The sequence below is a fragment of the Colobus angolensis genome, unplaced genomic scaffold (genome assembly GCF_000951035.1).
Source record: "Colobus angolensis palliatus isolate OR3802 unplaced genomic scaffold, Cang.pa_1.0 Scaffold102, whole genome shotgun sequence".
Classification (NCBI taxonomy): Eukaryota; Metazoa; Chordata; class Mammalia; order Primates; family Cercopithecidae; genus Colobus; species Colobus angolensis.
In genome coordinates, this window is record NW_012111142.1 from 6,711,124 (window position 1) to 6,729,701 (window position 18,578).

The 18,578-nt window shown below is 43.8% G+C and overlaps 1 long non-coding RNA gene across 1 annotated transcript; it reads right to left on the bottom strand.

Annotated features, from left to right (window-relative positions):
* Positions 1 to 2,039: 2,039 nt before the first annotated feature.
* LOC105511174 lies at positions 2,040 to 14,664 on the bottom strand. The gene is made up of 3 exons (XR_001001679.1): positions 14,430 to 14,664; positions 13,480 to 13,569; positions 2,040 to 2,403 (listed from the first exon to the last, which is right to left on the bottom strand). It is a non-coding gene; the product is annotated as an uncharacterized LOC105511174 (long non-coding RNA).
* Positions 14,665 to 18,578: the final 3,914 nt, after the last annotated feature.

Sequence of the window (18,578 nt, forward strand, 5' to 3'; positions counted from 1 at the left end):
ATGCAAACTGTCACTTTGACCCAAGATATTCATAACTCTTCCAAGTGATTAATAGGGGAGTCAAATACCTCTCATTCCTCAAGGCTACTGAGGACCATGTGGTGACTGACCTCATCTGGGCACTGAATGGCACCCCTGCCCCCAACAGTTCCTTCTTTCTGGTGCGGCCCCAGGTCAAGGCCGATCAATTTTGCTTTGAGGTGAGGAATGTGAGCACGTCCTCCACGAAGGCCTGGAACAGACGCTATGTTGTTCTTTCATGACTGCCTTTGCTAAGTGGCTTGTGAACTGAGCCCTTGACGATGAAGCCGGGCATGGCTGGGGAAGCTAACTACATAGATGAGCAGCCCCCCAGGACAAAGGGGTAAAGTCCAGTGGGTAGGATGGACGGAGAGGGTGGGCTGTGTCTCAGGAGCTATGGAACTATGCAGCAGTTTCAAAGCCAGAGAACCTAACAGGCCTCATAGTCTTCTGACCCCTTCATTTTACAGGTTAAGAAACTAATGGTCAGAGAGACAGTGACTGCCTTCAAGTCATGCACGAAATCAGCCGTTAAGGGTGAAATTCGGGTGAGGCAAATGAGGTACCTACATGACCCTAAGAGGATCCCTCCTTAAACTTTGCACCCCGAGCCCCTCACTCAGCTTACCTAATCTTGGTCCTAAGTCCTACACCACCCAGGCTGCGTAACCTTTGCCAGTCAAAGACCTTACGAGAGATTATGATGATCTAAATGTTTGTGTCCTCCTCTGGTTAAAATTCATATGTTGAACTCCTATTCCCCAATGTGATGGTACTAGCAGATGGGGTCTTTTAGAAGTGATTAGGTCACAAGGGCAGAGTCTTCATACGTGGGATTAGTACCTTTATATTTAAAAAAAGGACCAAGGGACCATCTTTGCCTCTTCTGCCATGTGAGGATATATAGAAAGTGCCATCTATGAGGAAAGGGCTCTCACCAGACACTGAAACTGCTAGCACCTTGATTTTAGGTTTCCCAGCTTCCAAAACTGAGAGAAATAAATATTTGTTATTTATAAGCCACCCAGTTTATGATATTTTGTTATAGCAGCCCAAACCGACTAAGAGTTTCTATCCACAGAAGGTGCCATGTTTTCTGGCAGATGAACCTGTCCTCATCGGAGCAAAGAAGGGCCTCTGCCTACAAGTAGCCAGTGGAAGTCTGGCAGGCAGCTGGGGAGAGCTTGTGTGGGCCACTGTCCCACTGGGGCCTGGGTGATTTCACTGGATGATCAGATTCTGTCTTGGAAATTTGAACCATCAATAGGAGAGAGTTTGTAATAGCTGAGAGAGGAAGTCAAGGGCATTCTTGCTCCTCAGTTCTTTGTTGTTTGTACTGTCTTCTACACATTCCTGTGGTGGAAAGGGAGAGAGAGGTGACCAGTCTTATGCCTCTTCCAAGTGGCTGTTGTGCCGGTCACTGTTCAGATTGCTCCCTACCTCATGGGAGAGTGGAGGAGCAGGGGAGGGGAGGGGCATCTGCCTCTCCATTCATTCATTTAACAATGATTGAACACCTCATTATTGCTAGACACAAAGATCATTAACACTTGGTCCCTGATATTAGGTACTTACACCTTAGCAGGGGAGACAGAGGCAAAAAAAGATAATTATATTGCCATTACCACTTAATAATTGTAATGATGAAGAAAGGCAACAGGTATTGTTGGGACACCAGGAAAAGATACATATCCATATGGGAAAACTGGGAATGAGTGAGAAACAATGCTTCCTGGAGGAGGTGTTGCTTGAACTGAGTTTTAGAGGGATGAGCAGGACTTCTTCATGCACCAAGTGAAGAGTAAGGGAAGGGCTTTCCAGACTTGATCAAAGGATACGGCTGAGGACCAGCATGGCAGGTGTGGAGGTACTGCAGACAGTTTGGTAGCTATATGAATTTTAAGTGAGTCAGAGCACAGCAAGAAGGAGGCTGAACCTGGTTAGCCTGGCTAAGGAGCTTGTGCCTCATTTGCCAGGCCAGCTCTCACACACTGGTAGTCAAGGCCAGGCATGGAATTTCAAGACAAACTTTATTTGGCCCATAGAAGATTTTACAGAATTCTGAGTTTGGGTGCCTTTAAACTGCCAAGCTCCATTTCACCGCAATCCCCACTGCTCCCCATTGCTTACCTATGGACCTGGCACTCATTTCTGTTTCTTCCTGCCGTCTGTAGACTCTAAGGATGTGGTGCCTGCTCTGGTGAGTGGAGAGTCTTTTAAGGGTTTCCACCAGGTGATAAGCATGATCATGGCTTTGCTTTACTAAGGTTCCCCTGGTGATGATGCAGAGGAGGATGGAGGGGTGTCCTGGAGACAGATGAGTCCCTTTGGAGGTTGTTGCAATAATCCAGGCAAAAGATTTCAAGGGCCTGCAATTGTGTCCTGGAAGAAAGCTTAGTAGGCATGGCAGGATAACCCCACCATCACCCATTGTGGACCCTTGAGGCCTGGGGCAATATGGGAGAAGGTGATGGGCCTGGAGCTAGCAATTCTATGTCCAGGACCACTTTAAATGACAGACTATTGTAAGGATCCCTAACCTACTGAGCACCTACTATACCCAAAGGTATGACATCCATAGTCTTCTGTAATTATCCCAACAACCCTGTGGAGCTATTGCTGCCCCTCCCTGCACTATTCTAAGGCTCAAAGAGCCTTCAAGTAGCTCCCACAAAGGATCCTTGCTAAGTGGTTGTCCTGGAATTCAGACTGAGAATTATGCGATTGCAAGGCTGGGGTTGCGTTCACTACAAGATACCTGTGTGGGTTTATCCTGATGCCATCAGAGTCCAGATGCCATCAGAGTGGTATTTGAGGAGTGTGACCCAGTAGGGGATCAGTATGGACTTTGGCAACTCCCTGACTGAGAAAAAAATAACTGAGAGAAAACTACCCAAGAGGACAAGCTGAGAATGTGCATTTGGAACTTGTTATTTGGCTTGGAGTCTTAGTCCATCCGGGTTGCTGTAACAAACACCATAGACTAAATTTATTTCTCATGGTTCTGGATGCTGGGAAGTCTAGGATCAAGGTGCCAGCAGATTTGATGTCTGGCGAAAGCCTATTTTCTTATTCATACATAGAGCCTTCCAGCCGTGTCCTCACATGGTAGAAGGGGCTAGCTAGCTCTCTGGGCCCTCTTTTATAAGGCACTAATCCCAGTCATGAGGGCTCCACGTTCTAATAGCATTACCATGGGGGTCAGGATTCAACATATGAATTTTGGGGGACACAAACATTCAGACCACAGTACTTGGCAAACACCCCTCTACTTTTTCCTCAGAAAATTAGGAAATATTTCAAGTTTGTTTACACATTAGAACACAAATGCCAAAGCAAGGCTAGATGTTGTACTTTGGGTCTGCTGGCTATGAAATCTCTAAAGGAGAAACCAGGCTGGAGTGGGCCTCAGGTGGACTGGCCTGGGAGCTCCAGTCCCTAGCTCTGTTCTCTCTGTTCCCCTCCACCAGCTTTAAGGAGAATTAGAAAACCACCTCTATGTCCCAAACGCCAAGCACTCGAAGTCAGTGGTTCTCAAAGTGTGGTTTCCCAACTCACAGCATCAACACCACCTGAGAAGACCAAATTCTCAGGCCCTACCCAGACCTCCTGATATGGTTTGGCTCTGTGTTCCCACCCAAATCTCACCTTGAATTGTAATCTCCATAATCCCAATGTGTCAAGAGTGGGACCAAGTGGAGTAATTGAATCATGGGGATGGTTTCCTCCATGCTGTTCTCATGATAGTGAGTGAATCTCACAAGATCTAATAGTTTTATAAGTGTCTGGCATTTCCCTTGCTTGCACTCATCTTCTCTCCTGCCGCCCTGTGAAGAGGTGCCTTCCACCATGATTGTAAGTTTCCTGAGGCCTCCCCAGCCATGCAGAACTATGAGTCAATCAAATCTCTTTCCTTTATGAATTACCCTGTGTTGGGTATTTCTTCATAACAGCATGGGAATGAACTAACACTTCCTGAATCAGAAACTCAGGGGATGAGGCCCATCAATCTGTGTTTCAATAAGACTTCCAGGGGACTGTGATGTGTACTCAAGTTTGAGAACTACTCTGATAAGTGATAATAAACATGACAACACATATTTTTTAATGCTTTAATGAACCTCATCTATTTTCCTTGCAAAGCCCTGGGCTTCCTCCAAATGAGTAAAGAATTTCTGCAAAGTCACTTAGGGTTCAGCAGAATCCCCGCTGTGGCCAAAGAATGTGCATGGGCAGGTATAGACCATCAGTAGATTAGAACTCAAGTCCCATGCTGGCTTTGAAAAAAAATTGATGTTGCTTGATCTGATCTCAGCTTCCATGGCACCTCTTCAGGGAAGGCTTCCCTGAGCTTCCTGGACTAAGGTAGAAGCTCCCGTCACATTTTCCCAGAAGCATTCCAAATTTCTGCTCGTTGTCACAGTGCTCATTATACTGCAAAAGGTCTATTTGTTTAATCATCTGCTTCCTTCACTTCACCCTAAGCTTAGTGAGGGCAGAGACTCTGGTATTCTTGTCCTTGAATCCCTGGAATCTAGGAGAAGGACACTTAGTAAATATGCATTTAGTTAGTTGAACACCAAGCTCACCTTTGCCTGTGGGGCCTTATCATGCTATCCCTCGTCCTGAATTCTTTCTCCCCAGATTCTCTGTGGCTTGTTTAGCTTCTCATTCCAACCATAGCTGCTAGATCATCATCTCTTGAGCACCCAACCCCACCCGGGCACTACATTGCTCTCTACCATCCCCATCACTTTGCATTCAACATGGTACTTTATCACTATTCGATAGTCTACTGATTATTTTATGTTCTGACTCCTACTTCCTACAGTGCAAGTTCCCTAGTCAGGCGCTGGTCTATCCCACTCAACTCTACCCTCAGCACATGAAATCCCTCAGTAAATGGCTTTGAATGATGCATGACTTTTTACTGACTCATTTATCAAAACACTCAGACATTATCTACGTATGATCATTTTACAGATGGAGGAAAATAAACTCAAGAACTGGTGACTTGCCCAGGTCACACTGCTGGTGGGTAGCAAGACAGCAGCTAGAATCCATAGCTTCTGGCTTTCCAGCCAGTCCTCGTTCCATTACATTCATTATTTCTTTGCTGGACTGAAAAGATTAAGACTTTTCCTGTAAGTAATAGGGAGCCATTGAAGATCTGAAGTTTCAAGGAAGTGGCAGGATGTATTCTCTTTTACCATAAGGTAAGTGCCTCCCTCTCCCATTTTGCCACATTGACTAGTCTTATTTCAAAGGCATCTGTTTTTCCACCTGGGGGTCACAAAGTTACTGCCTCACACCGTAAATCTACCGTTGGCATTTCCTTGCAACTGTGTTAGTTGACAGCTCTGAATCACCAGCTCTGTGAAGATGTGGGAGAGCTAGTGCTATCAGATCCCATCAGCAGAAGATAATATGTGATTGCTGATGGTTGCACTAATGTACCTGCTCTGTCAGGGAGGACCTTCTGCCCTGTCTGACATTTCCAGGGAAAGATACAGTGGAGATAGAGACGTCACTTCAGGAGGCAACTGATTTATGTTAGAGGATTAATATGACCCCATATCAAGTTCAAGTTTTGGTCAGTCAACTCAGAGCCTCATAAACTTTAGAGAAAGGTAACCTCTTTGCTGTTACTTTGGCCCAAAAGAAGAGCACCAATGTTCACTAAAACACATGTGATAACTGCAAAAGAGAGAAAGGATTGATCAAATCAACTGTAGTACTTTCATAGGATGGAATATTATGTGGCTATTAAGATTTGACTTAAAAATAGGTAGAAATTACTGGATTCTTATAACAAATTGGTTAGAAAAATTAGGTTACAAAATGTAAAGTACCATATGAGCCTATTTTTGTTTTGGAAAAGTATAGATGGATAAATGAATGGGTGGATGAATAAAAAGATCATAGATAGATATGTATACAAATGTATAGTTAGATGGACAGACAGATGATTAAGATAGAAAGACACTAAAGAAAGGGTGGAAAGGCCAACATAAATATGTTAACAGTGGTTATATCTGGTTGGAGGCATTAAAAGTAACTTTAAAAATCACTTACCTTTATTTCCTGGTTATTTAGTAATGAACTTACATTGTTTTTGTTAACACAAAAGCATAGCTATTAATACCAACAATTCTAATATTCAAAATCAGGAGCTCATCTTTTACCTATGTGTCCTCTTTATACCCCCTTTACTCTTGTTACATGAATGTTCATAATATCCATCCATCCATCCATCCATCCATCCATCCATCCATCCATCCATTCATCCATCCTTCTGTCCATCCAGGTGACAGAGTCTATTTGGACTTCAGGATGGCATTTAAATAATCCCCCATGGAACTTTTATATTGATTTCATGTCCTCTTATGTCTCTGGGCTATTTTATTCTTATTGCTATAGTTCCTCTTCTAGGCCATGGAGCCCCTTTCTATATCCTACCATGCCACCCTTTGTCCTCCTGGTCAATTTCTACTCACGTTATAAGACTTTCTTCAGACCTCACCTTTCCTTCTTTCCCCTTGTTGCTTTCATCCCCTCCTTCTACTCCCTCCTCCCCCATGGCCTTTGTTCTCCAATTGCACCTTGTACCTTGTACTCCATTTGAAACTTTCCAATATGTACACTTATTATCTATGTACTTGCTGTTTCTTAGTTAGACTTGGTGCTTCCTGATGCAGACACTATGTACTCAGGGCCTTTTATCTCTGCACTCAGGGCCTAACTGCTTAGTAAAAGCTAGTCTACTTCTCTCACAAGTATGTTTCTGAGAGCCTAAACAGAAGATTGGCCAACAACCTCAATATCATTCATTTAATCTACAGGAATTTACTAAGCATCCACTATATCCCAACCACAGAGATTAGTAAGACACAGTTTCTTCCTCCAAAGGCTCACAATCAGGTCGGGGAGGCAGACATGGGCACATGAAAAAGAACCATAAACAGGCCACCATAGGATGTCAGTGTCCTATTTCAGCCTAGAGAGTGGGCCTTCTAGGAGTTCAAGAGACCCCTATAGGCTGTCTGGACACAGGAGAGACTTGATGGCTCAGGGGCAGTTAAGGTTAGAACAGAGACTTCAAAGAAGAGAAAGATTTAGACAAACACAAGGGATGAGGGATGGCATTCCAGGTAGGGGGCACAGTGTGGCAAAGGTGCAGAGCTGGTGGGCGCCTGGCTTGTTATGAGTGTCCAGGCTGTGGGAGCTGAAAGGGCATAGAACTAGTGTCAGCCCCAGGGGTTACATCTAGTTAGTATCATTTAGAAGCATTGCGACTTCTCAGAGCCTCGGCTTCTTCACCCATGAATTAAATATTAAATTATCTGCTTTATATGGCTTACAAGGAAGTTGGGAGAATCCAGTGACACATGGTGTGTGGAAATTTTTTGTAAATTGTAAAATAATACACTTATGCAATTCAGAGAATAAGAATAATCAGCAATATGGCTAGAGGAAGGGATTTATGAGGGAAGGAAAACACTTAGGCATGTTGGAATATTTAGAGTTGGGTTTGGGGAAGGCCTTAAAGATTCTGACTCTGACTTTCCATTTGGCTCTCATGATCTCCAGTACCATTTCTCTTGTGAATTCATTGATCTAGCCCAGCCTGGGTTAGGTGCCCCATCTCATGTTCCCAATATCCCACTTACTTAGTAAGATAGCCTTTTAATTTCTGTTAACATCTATCTTCCCAACCAGGCTGGGAGTTCACTGAAAGCAGACATCTTACTTTATTCATTTTGTAGACTCAGTGTCTAGCACATTATCTGGCACACAGTCGGGTTCAGTAGATATCTGTTAGTGATAACTGTTTTAATGGCTACTCTTCACGAAGCACTTACCAGTTGGCAGTCATTTTGATAACCACTAAACAAGAATTTGCTCATCATCACAACAACCCTTATTCCCATTTTACAAATAGAAAAAGTGAGTCATAGGAGGCTTAAATAACTTAGTCAGTTTCACTCAACACGTGAGCATTGGAGCTAGAATTTAAGCTGAGGTCCTGAGGTTTCTGAGTGCGGTATGTTTCTTGTGAATTCATTCACTCATTCACTCCACCAATAATGATCGTGTGCCTGTCACATGCCAGGAACGATTTCAGGCCAAAGGAATGTGTCTGGAAGAAGTGATAAATGGGATATCAGATAATCTCATGCTCGGTGAAAATGTGAAATGTATGTGTGACCAAAGTACAGAGTACCCCAGAGGTGTGGGCAACTCAGCTGTGGGTGGGGGTGGAGGGAAGCCTCCAAGAGAAGAGGAAGACAGCCAAGGGCATTCCATCCAGGTAGAAGAAAGGGCAAGTGGGAGGACACCAGGGTAGGATGTAGCAAGTTGAGTCTGGATATTGCAGTGAGTCTTCCTGACTAGACAGTGTACTTCTTGAAGGTGGAAACTGTGTCTTAAACATCTCCACTTTCATAACCCTGCATCTGGTTGCGCAGTGAAAGCTTGGTGAATGACTGAGATGGGTTTCTACATTTTGAAAACAGACAGCAAACCTCAAATTTCAGAACACTAGAAGGTCACACGAGAAACTGACTCCAATTTGCAAGGGGCAGCCAAGCATGACCGGAAGGAAATGAAGCTGTGTATTTACCAAGAACCTCTTTGCTTGGCTCAGAATATCCTCAGGTCTCCATCTCAAACCTGCTCTCCTGTTAAGAGAATGCAAGACAAATTCTGTCTAAGGTACTGTGGATTTTGCAAGTTGCTAGGATATTAATATATTTATCCACAACCACAGACACTTGGCTCAAGAAAAGCCCACTCAGCCCTCACTTGAGGCTAGATCATGGGGATTCAATCAACATGAAGTCCTGAGGGGCTTTTATGTCAGCCAGGGACTTGGTCATTGCTTGGAGGTGCCACAGCTGAAGTTTTTCTCCAGGTTTGGTGATGATAAGTTATTTTTGTTAAGTTGATTTGCTTTAGCCTCTTTTGAGGTTTCAGATTCAGTTGTGATTTACACCTGCCTTTTTTAACCTAAAAACACATATGAAGGAGAGGAATGGAGGCATATTTTCCCATTCCACAGTCCTGGGCTTCCAAAATGGGGATGCTTTGGGTCTAGATGTCCTCAAGAAAAATAGGACATTTGGGTTTTGAGGCTCATTACATGGATGTGAAGGAAATATGGCCTAGAACCTGTGGATATTGTAGCCCAAGGGTCACATACTAGAAGACCACTACCTCTACAATGATTTCAGTGGTGGGCTCGGGGCTGTCTTTTGTTAAACTGTAGACTATAGGGATGACTCATGACCTATACAGGGCCAAGCATTTAGCTTTCACATGCCTCAAACACAAATCAATTGGACTACACCAGGGGAAAACAAAATAAACTCACTTCCTGATTATGTTTTCTTTGGAGGGTGTCTTTCCTTGTTACCCAGGCTGGAGTGTAGTGATGCGATCATGCCTCACTGCAGCCTTGACCTCTCAGGCTCGAGAGATCCTCACACCTCAGTCTTCTGAGTAGCTGGGACCACAGGCGTACACCACCATGCCAGGCAATTTTTTTTTTTTTTTTTGTAGAGACAAAGTCTTGCTACGTTGCCCAGGCTGGTCTTGAATTTTGGGCTCAAGCAATCCTACTTCCTCATCCTCCCAAAGTGTTGGGATAACAGGCATGAGCCATCATGCCCAGACCTATTCTTGTTTTTTTGAAGAGCTGCAACCTTCTATTGGCATCACCTACAACCGTCATTTTTTGAGGCTGTCTTCATGTAAAACCTGAGACTACAAATGCCAGCACTGGTTCCTACCTATCATGGTTGCATAATAAGTCACAAACGTGTCCCACCGCACATTCCCACAGAGATGATAAAAAAAGAATATTCTCTCTGACTAAACTTATTACTTCAATGGATAAGTGATCTTCCTTCAAATTATTGGCAGCAAGGGTGGCTTAATATCAACACTTCTGAAACTTTATTTTGAGCTGGTAACTACAAAAAATGGATTTGTCTCACACCCCATAACACTTACAATAGCTCAAGATCTTTTTCCTGGTAACTTTAGTAATATAATTGGCAACTAATTTAACCTGGAAGATTTATTGGCAAGTTATATTGCTCAAAACTGTATGTTTATAGTTATAGTTTTAATTATAATTTAAAATAATTCTGTATAATGAAATGGGGAATATGTATGGGAATAAATTCTATTCCATTTATGTCAATTTGAATGTCCAAATTACAATATTTCCCTTTGTGCTATAGAATAGGATTAAATGGGGGAAGATTAGAATTTATAAGGGTTGTGTATGGGGGGAGGCAGAGATGGAAGGATGAGGGTTGCGATGATAGTGAATAGCAAAGAGTGAATTCTGTATGTTTTTGCTGTGGCACTGAAGTGAAGAGATAGTAGCTTTGGCTGTTCACAAAATAGAGCACCATGATTTTCAGTGTTTGAGAGAAAATTGATGCAAAAAGTTTGCAGTACTTGACATGTATTTGCATGCATTCACCTTAAAAAAAAAAAAAAAACTGGTCGGGCACGGTGGCTCACGCCTGTCATCTCAGCACTTTGGGAGGTTGAGGCGGGCGGATCACAAGGTCAGGAGATCGAGACCACCCTGGCTAACACGGGGAAACCCTGTCTCTACTAAAAATACAAAAAATTACCTGGGCATGGTGGTGGGCTCCTGTAGTCCTAGCTACTGAGGAGGCTGAGGCAGGAGAATGGCATGAAACCAGGAGGCAGAGGGTGCAGTGAGCCGAGATTGCACCACTGCACTCCAGCCTGGGTGACAGAGCGAGACTCCATCTCAAAAAAAAAAAAAAAAAAAAACTGCGTGTTCCATGGCACTTTACTAAAATATTTACTAGTGGACAGACAACTCCTACTTTAAAAAGTGTTTAGGTCTAAATCATTCGACTATACTCAGTGGTTTATATGAGCTTTCCCCAAAGCTTCCTTTGCCAAACAGAGTCCCACAAGAAGATCATATGTGTAGAGGAGATCAATGATCTGACTAAGCCTGTGATTGGTTGTGGTCATGAGGCTGCACAGAATCAAATGGATCATTCATTGATAAACATCATGAGGGTTCTTATAATTTTTTCTGAACATCCTGATTTACATTTCATATTTTAACATTTTAAAATCTTATAAATACATAAAATTATGGCTTTTTTTTTTTTAACCATCACCAGTGATGCCTCCAGGCCCCTTCCTTTATTAAAGCCTAAAATGAGCCTTTTTATGTTTTTTACAAAAGCAAAACAAAGCAAGATTATACTATCCTGTTCTTGTTGAATTTAAGACACAATCTCTGATCTCAAAGTGGCCATGGAGAAAGGGTGGAAAACCATTTTCTGCACTGCACCTTTACCAGGGAAAACTGGAGAAATAATACGTACTCATATGAACTCTAGCGTGTTGTAAGTTGTAGCAGCTTTGTCAGGTCTGGTATGTTAGAGAAATGTCTCTTAATCATATAAGTATAAATAGCATGATAGGCCACAGAGCACATACAAAATCCTCCTTGTCTTCTGCTAGTTTCCAGACATGATTTCCATACAAGGATCCTTTGCTCCAGCCCAACTGGAATTTTCCCAGTGCTAAACACCTCTTCTACATCACCACCTCTGCCCACCTCTGCCTCCTTCAGCCCCTTCTCATCCACCCTGACCCAGGACCCTCTCCCTCCTTATCTGTATTCACTCATTCAATCACTTATTCATTTGTTCTTTTTATTGATATCTATATCTATCCACATCCAGTATCCACATCCAACTGACAAGCAAATGGCATCTGTTTCCTACTAACCAGAGTAGAAGTCTAAGAACTTGTGCCCACTGCATGTTGGTATTGAAATTGCCACGGAAAACACAACACAGTCAAGCACTGGATGGAACGGGACTTTACTCACATAGAGAAGAGACACAGCAAGATCTGCTTTAGTAGTGGGTGTCATTATCCCACGGCCAGCAGGTCCATCCCAACAGCTGACACGGGCCATTGGGTGACCCCTCTTATACTGCAGCAGAAGGGCCCATGCCCTGCCTGCAAAGAACAGATAGAGTAGTGAAGTTTCTAAGTGCCATGTGATGCATGCCCTTAAGCAAAGCAGAAGAGTACAAACAGAAAAAGATATTCCCACCAAAGGTGGTAAGTCCAGCACAGGCTGAGGATTCTTTATTTCATGGTAAGGAAGTCTTCTAGGCCCAATGCATATTCTTAGGTGGCCAAGCGGGGGTGGAAAGATGGCATGCAAGAGACTGCCTTTCCCAACACACATCCCCACCTTTATCCACATGTGTATCTGCATCCATATCTATCCATATCCATATCCATATCCATATCCACATCCATATCCATATCCATGTCTACGTCATCTCCCAGGTGCTATCAGTTATATTCATCTTCCTGGTCTTGATTCATTTATTTTGATGGTGGATTTTTTTCTCCTATATTAGACCATGAGTTCCTTGGAGATAGTAGCATGATTTACTGATTTTTGCATCTTACATCAGCACACAGTCGATCCTTAAGGATTTGAAGATATTGAGGAAAGCAGCACCTTTGTCAGGCATTGTTCTGGCCAGTTAGGCCACACCACCTTATTTTAACCCTGGTTACCCTATGACCCTGTTCACCTTTGACCTTTGCACTGGCTGTCCCCAAATCTGCCTATGGTTGGCTTTTTCTTTTCATTCTTATTTAAATTCAAAAGTCATCTTCTCTGAGAGTCCTACCCTGACCACCTGACCCACGGATCCCAACCTGATTCCCCCACAAAGTTACTCTGTATCCCAGGGTCCTCTTTCATTCTCCCCATAACACCTATCAATGCTGAAGTCAGCTTTTTAATGAATTTATTGATTTGTTTATTGTCTGTCTTCTCCAGCCCCTTTCTCAACTAAAATATAAGCCCCATGGTGGCAGGGGTTAACTTATCTTTTTTGAGGCTGTATCTACAGCTTAGAGTAATGTCTGACACACAGTAGGTGCTCATTTATCATCCAGTGAAAGAGTAACCTCAAGCAGAGGCTGTTACTATACCAATGTCGTTTTGTTTTGTTTTGTTTTTTTTGAGACTGGGTATCACTCTGTCACCCACGCTGGAGTATAGTAGCATGACCTAGTCTTACTGCAGCTTCCACCTCCCGAGCTTAAGCAATCCTCTCACCTCTGCCTCCCAGTTAGCTGTGTCCACAGGCATACCTGGCTAATTTTTTTGTGTTTTTGGTAGGATGGGGTTTTACCATGTTGCCCAGGCTGGTCTCAAACTCCTGAGTTCAAGCAATCCAACTGCTTCGGCCTTCCAAAGTGCTGGGATTACAGGCATGAGCCACCATGCCTGGCCTATAGCAGTTTTGGAGATGAGGAAGCTGAAGTTCATGACAAGCCTCATGTCAACAGATCTGAGATCCAAAGCCCTTTTCAAAGCCCAAGTCTCTTACAGGACAAGAGACTGCCACGTACCAAGCGCAGTGGATACGTTGATAGAAACATGATGCTTCTACTTTGATCAGACTTTCTGACGTTTCTCTTGTTCCTTTGTCTATTTTGAAACTGTAGACAAACAGGCATGTGAGTCTCTCATTCCAGAAAGTTTTATTTACTAGCATAATAATAAAAATAATAGCTTCAAAATATGCTAAGAACTCTGTATACACTATTTCACTTAATCCCCACAACAACCCTATTAGAAGGATAATTTAATCTCCATTTTACCTATAGAAAAATAAAATTCAGGAAGATAATATACCCTACCTAAGGTCAGTGGTATCAAAGCAAGAATCAGAAGATACAAGCAGTAGCTCAATGTAGTGGCTCATGCCTACAATACCAGCACTTTGGAAGGCTGAGATAGGAGGATTACTCGAGGTCAGGAGTTTGAGACCAGACTGGGCAACATAGTGAAACCCTGTTTCTACAGAAATTTAAAAAAATATTATCCAGATGCAGTGATATGCACCTCTAGTCTTAGCCATTTGGGAGGCTGAGGCAGGAGGATGGCTTGAGCCCAGGAGTTCGGGGCTGCAGTGAGCTATGATTGCACCACTGCATTCCAGCCTGGGTGACAGAGTGAGACCCTGTCTCTAAAGAGAGAGAGAGAAAAAAGATACAAATGGCATAATTTGAGAAGTGGTTGATAAAAGACTAAGGAAACCAAGACTCAAACTCACATCTCTGCCTAACCACAGTGCGAGAGTAAACCCTCCCTAAAGACAGGCTCTGAACTGGGTCCCAAGGATACGAAGACTCATTCCCTGACCTCAGCAAGCTCACAGTCTAGAAAAGGAAGACCCAACTCGGACAAGAAAGAAACCACGCACAAGACAAGGGGAAGAGGAGAATGGAGAAGGAGGGCTGTGGGGACATGCTAGGCTCCTGCAACCTTAATGGGGGTAAATATAAAAGTGATTGACCTTCTAGTTTTTCAGTGTAACTTCAGAGCTGTAGAGGGAGAAGGGCCACTAGGAGATTCCATTTCAGTGATGTAGCCAGCAGGAAAGCCCACGTAAGTTACAGCCTGGAGAAGTATCTGGCTACCCTGGACCATGGCAGGAGGGAAAAAGAGGAGTCACTGTAGAGTGACTAGTGATCCTTAGATCCAGTGGTTTACTTCCCCTCCCAGTCTTGAGGGAGCTGCTGTGACTCATGACTCTTTGGCTGCAGGAAACCCATTATAACCTAACTTTCTGCCTAGGGCAGTTGGTTTTGGTTTCATTTTCTAGTCTGGAGTATGATCAGGTTGTCTATTAAACTTACAAATTTCCTTGAAATTTTCAGTTTCATGAAGAATGAAAAAGAAGTGATCTTGTGACCATGTGATCACCTTGCTGAATGTTCTAGAGCTGACCAGAGGGACAAGGGACAAGGGCTTCCTTATCAGGATGAAGCCTCGGTCTATGAAGCCAGCAGTCCCAATATTTTAAAAAAAAGGTTGTTTTTTTTTAGTCAGTGTTCTAGCAAAAAATGGATGGTACACTCAAACTGTGTAACTTGGAGGGAAATTAAGGAAAAGACTATTTACTTAGATGCAAAGGAAACTCTGGGGCTTATAACAGCAGGGAGTCATTACCTTCCCTATCTCTTAAAAGGCAAGAAGAGGGAGCAGCTCCTGGAACAAAAAGAGGAGAGTTGTAGGGACAGTGCTGCCCAAGAAGAGGCTGCCTTCATGAGAAGAAAGCAGCCAAGCCCTAGCAAAATCCTGAAAGGAGGGAACAGGGAGAATAAATCCCCCATCCTCACTCTCCTGCCACTCCCTGCATCTCTTGCTGGTAACTCGCAAAGTCTGGGGCCAATTGGAAGCTAGAAGGCAAGGGAGATCATTGATGAGGCCCATGCAGATCAGCCTCCTAGGGGGCAGAGGTGGGTACAGAAGGGTCGGGAGGTCTGGAGAGCCATGGAAACTCATGTAACATGTAACAATAGTTATGGCTGGTAGATAATAACTATACAAAGAGTGACGATTGTGGTAGACAGCTGCCATTGACTACTCAGGATACATCTGGCCCTTTCAAAGCACTTTTATGAACTAGCTCTTTTGATTCTCACAACAAGCCCTTAAGGTGGACACTGTCCTGGATCCATTTTCCAGACTGTGAAACCAGGGATGGAAGAGGTTAAACATTAGCTGGGAAATGAAGGAGTATGAAATCGAACCCAGGTAGCTGTGGTTACAGATCCAGGGCTTGTTGTCCACTGGACTGGCCCATCTTACCCAAAATGATAACCGAGGAGGTAGGTCCTCAATCATTGCTGAAGGGGAGGGACATGAGTGTGGCCTGGGGAACAAGAGGAAATAGTTCCATAAGCATTGTTTGGCATAAATGAGATGAAACAAACAGACTTCATTTAAAAGATGTTAAAATATCAACCAAGGGAGTAGGGGGTGGAGATACGGAACCAGACAGAATGAGCGAGAGTGAGCATGTACCAACTGCACATAGGATACGGGCCAAATGTCTAATTATAGCTGATAAGGTCCCTCCTGATCTGTGCTCTGTCGACTCATCTTTCCCTGTTCCCCATGGAGCACTGTGTCCCAGCCAAAGGAAACTCTACTTAGTTCTCTAAATAGCCCTGGGTCTTCTGCCTGGGACATTTCACCCTACCTTGTATTCAACCATCTCAAATCCTATTTATCTATTGGGTCCTAGTTTTGGCCTTTCTCTTGCCTTTCTTCCTCTCTCCCTCCCTCCTTCCTTCCCCTAGCAAATACTTATTGGCATCAGGTGTGTGCAGGTACAGTGGCCAGTGTTACTGACCTGGGTCAATATTGGTCCCTGCCTTCATGGAGTTTCCAAGAGGAAATCTTCCCTCCATGCCCAAGTGTAGGTTGGGTATTCCTCCTTTGTGTTTTCACAGCCTCTCTTTCTCTGTCGACTAGCACCTGGTTTTGTGCCTGTCTCCTCTCTCAGACCATAGACTCGTGAGGGTGGGACTCTGTCTGATTTTGTGGGTGTTCATTTCCTATCACTGCTATAACAAATTACCACAACTTCACAGTCTAAAACAACACAAATTAATAATCTTACAGTTTCAGAGGCAAGAAGGTAGACACAGGTTTCACTGGGCTAAAATCAAGGCAGTGGGAGGCTTTACCGCTTTCTGGAGGCTCTAGGGAAGAATCCATTTTCCTGCCTTTTCAACTAGAGGCTGCCTGTATTCCTTGATTGATGGCCCCTTCCTTCGTCTTCAAAGTCAGCCAAGGCTGGTCTTTCTCACATCACATTTGGACATTGATTCTTTTGGATGCTGATTCTTTCGCCTCCTTCCTCCACCTTTTAAAGACTCTTGTGATTACATAGGTCCACTCAGATAAAGTCAGCTGATTAGCAACCTTAATTCCATCTGCATCCTTAATTCTCTTTTGCCACATTCCAGGAATTGGGACATGCTAGTAGATGAGGGCAAAAATGGAATGTCTGAATATGCAGGATATGCATGTGTGTGGAACACATAGAATCTCTATATATGTCAAAGGCATGTGTCCAGGTAACACATGTAAGTATGTTGCATGCCCACAAGAGCACATGTGGACATGTGTGGTTTAGGAGGTATACACTGCCTGATCTCATTAGTTGTGGTCATATGCCTGTATGTGTGTTGTGAGGTGGGAAGACCACTTGAAGGGAGAAATATAAACATGAATAGGCAACCAAGTACTATTTTTCTTACAGTTGTGAAATATTTGTGTTTTTTCTCCCATTATGGACACTTGTACTGCAGAGACCTGGATTTCTTCACATGTACTGGTGACCACCCTCAGAGTGAAGGCAGCATCCTCTCTGGGCCAGTAGCTCTTCTAGAAGGGCCTATATGAGTCAGCCTGCAACTCAGACATATTTAGTGCTGCAGGCAATGAAATCAATCAGAGCCTAGTTTCCCATTGTCCTGTGAGGGTAAAGTCCCCTGACATGGAATCCTATTTAAATTCCCAGATCTTCCCTTACCTAATTTCACAAATCCAAGAGCAGCAGAGCCCTTAGGGATCATCTAACCTGAACCCTTCATTTAACAGATGGGATAGGGCCTAAAGAGTGGGGACTTGTGCAGGTTGATGTGACCATCCAGAGCAGAACTGGAGGAGGGACCCCTACTGCAGTTAAGATCTTAATGAGGTGACTCTTGCTTGAGGTCAGGAATGTTGCATCACGTGCTCCCAAAACATCAGGCTTCTGTAGAGCCCCGTGCTCCCAGGTCCTCATGTTTCTAAGAGATAAAACCCAGAGATGGTGCTTCTAGACACAACCTCTTCCTTCCCAAGAGAAGCTCCTACTCACAATCTCCATCAGATTTCTCACACAGGGAGTTTGGCTGGACATTCTAAAAGCCTCAAGGAATTTTTTCAACCCATCTTTTAAAGCTTAGATCAAAGCTAGAGCAAAACTGTAGCTTCTTGCTCAGTGTTCTTTGGTTCTGTCCTGGTCCCCTCAGCATTCACAAGCATATATTCCTCACCCACATATATAAACCAATGTGTTTATGCAACAATTTTTGGGGTTCCTACTAAATATGACCTCTAATGCTAGGTGTCAGGCACACTGTGGTGAATGGACTGACCTGGATCCTAGCCCTCAAAGGGGTGGATAATCATAGAACTTCCAGGTTACATCCAACTCCAGTCAGCCCTAAAGCTGTTTCACTTTCATTTATTTATTTATTCTTTTTACTTTTTATTTTTTGAGATGGAGTCTCGCTCCGTTGCCCAGGCTGGAGTGCAGTGGTGCAATCTTGGCTCACTGCAACCTCCTCCTCCCAGGTTCAAGTGATTCTCCTGCCTCAGCCTCCCTAGTAGCTGGGATTACAGGCATGAGTCACCATGCCCGACCCTGCTGTTGCACTTTTAAATACGAGAGAGAGAGAGGGAGAGGTGGACACCTGCATCGGAGTGAGAGTGAAGTGGGCAAAGAGAAAACAGATCATGAGAGCAAGAAAAAGACATCAGATGCACACAAAGACCCAGAGGGAGACAGTGTGGTGGAAGGCCTGGCTGTAGTTGTGTGCACCCTGTTGTGACATCAGTGAAGCACAGCGGGTGTTCTGTAAATGGTCATGCCCTTCCCCAA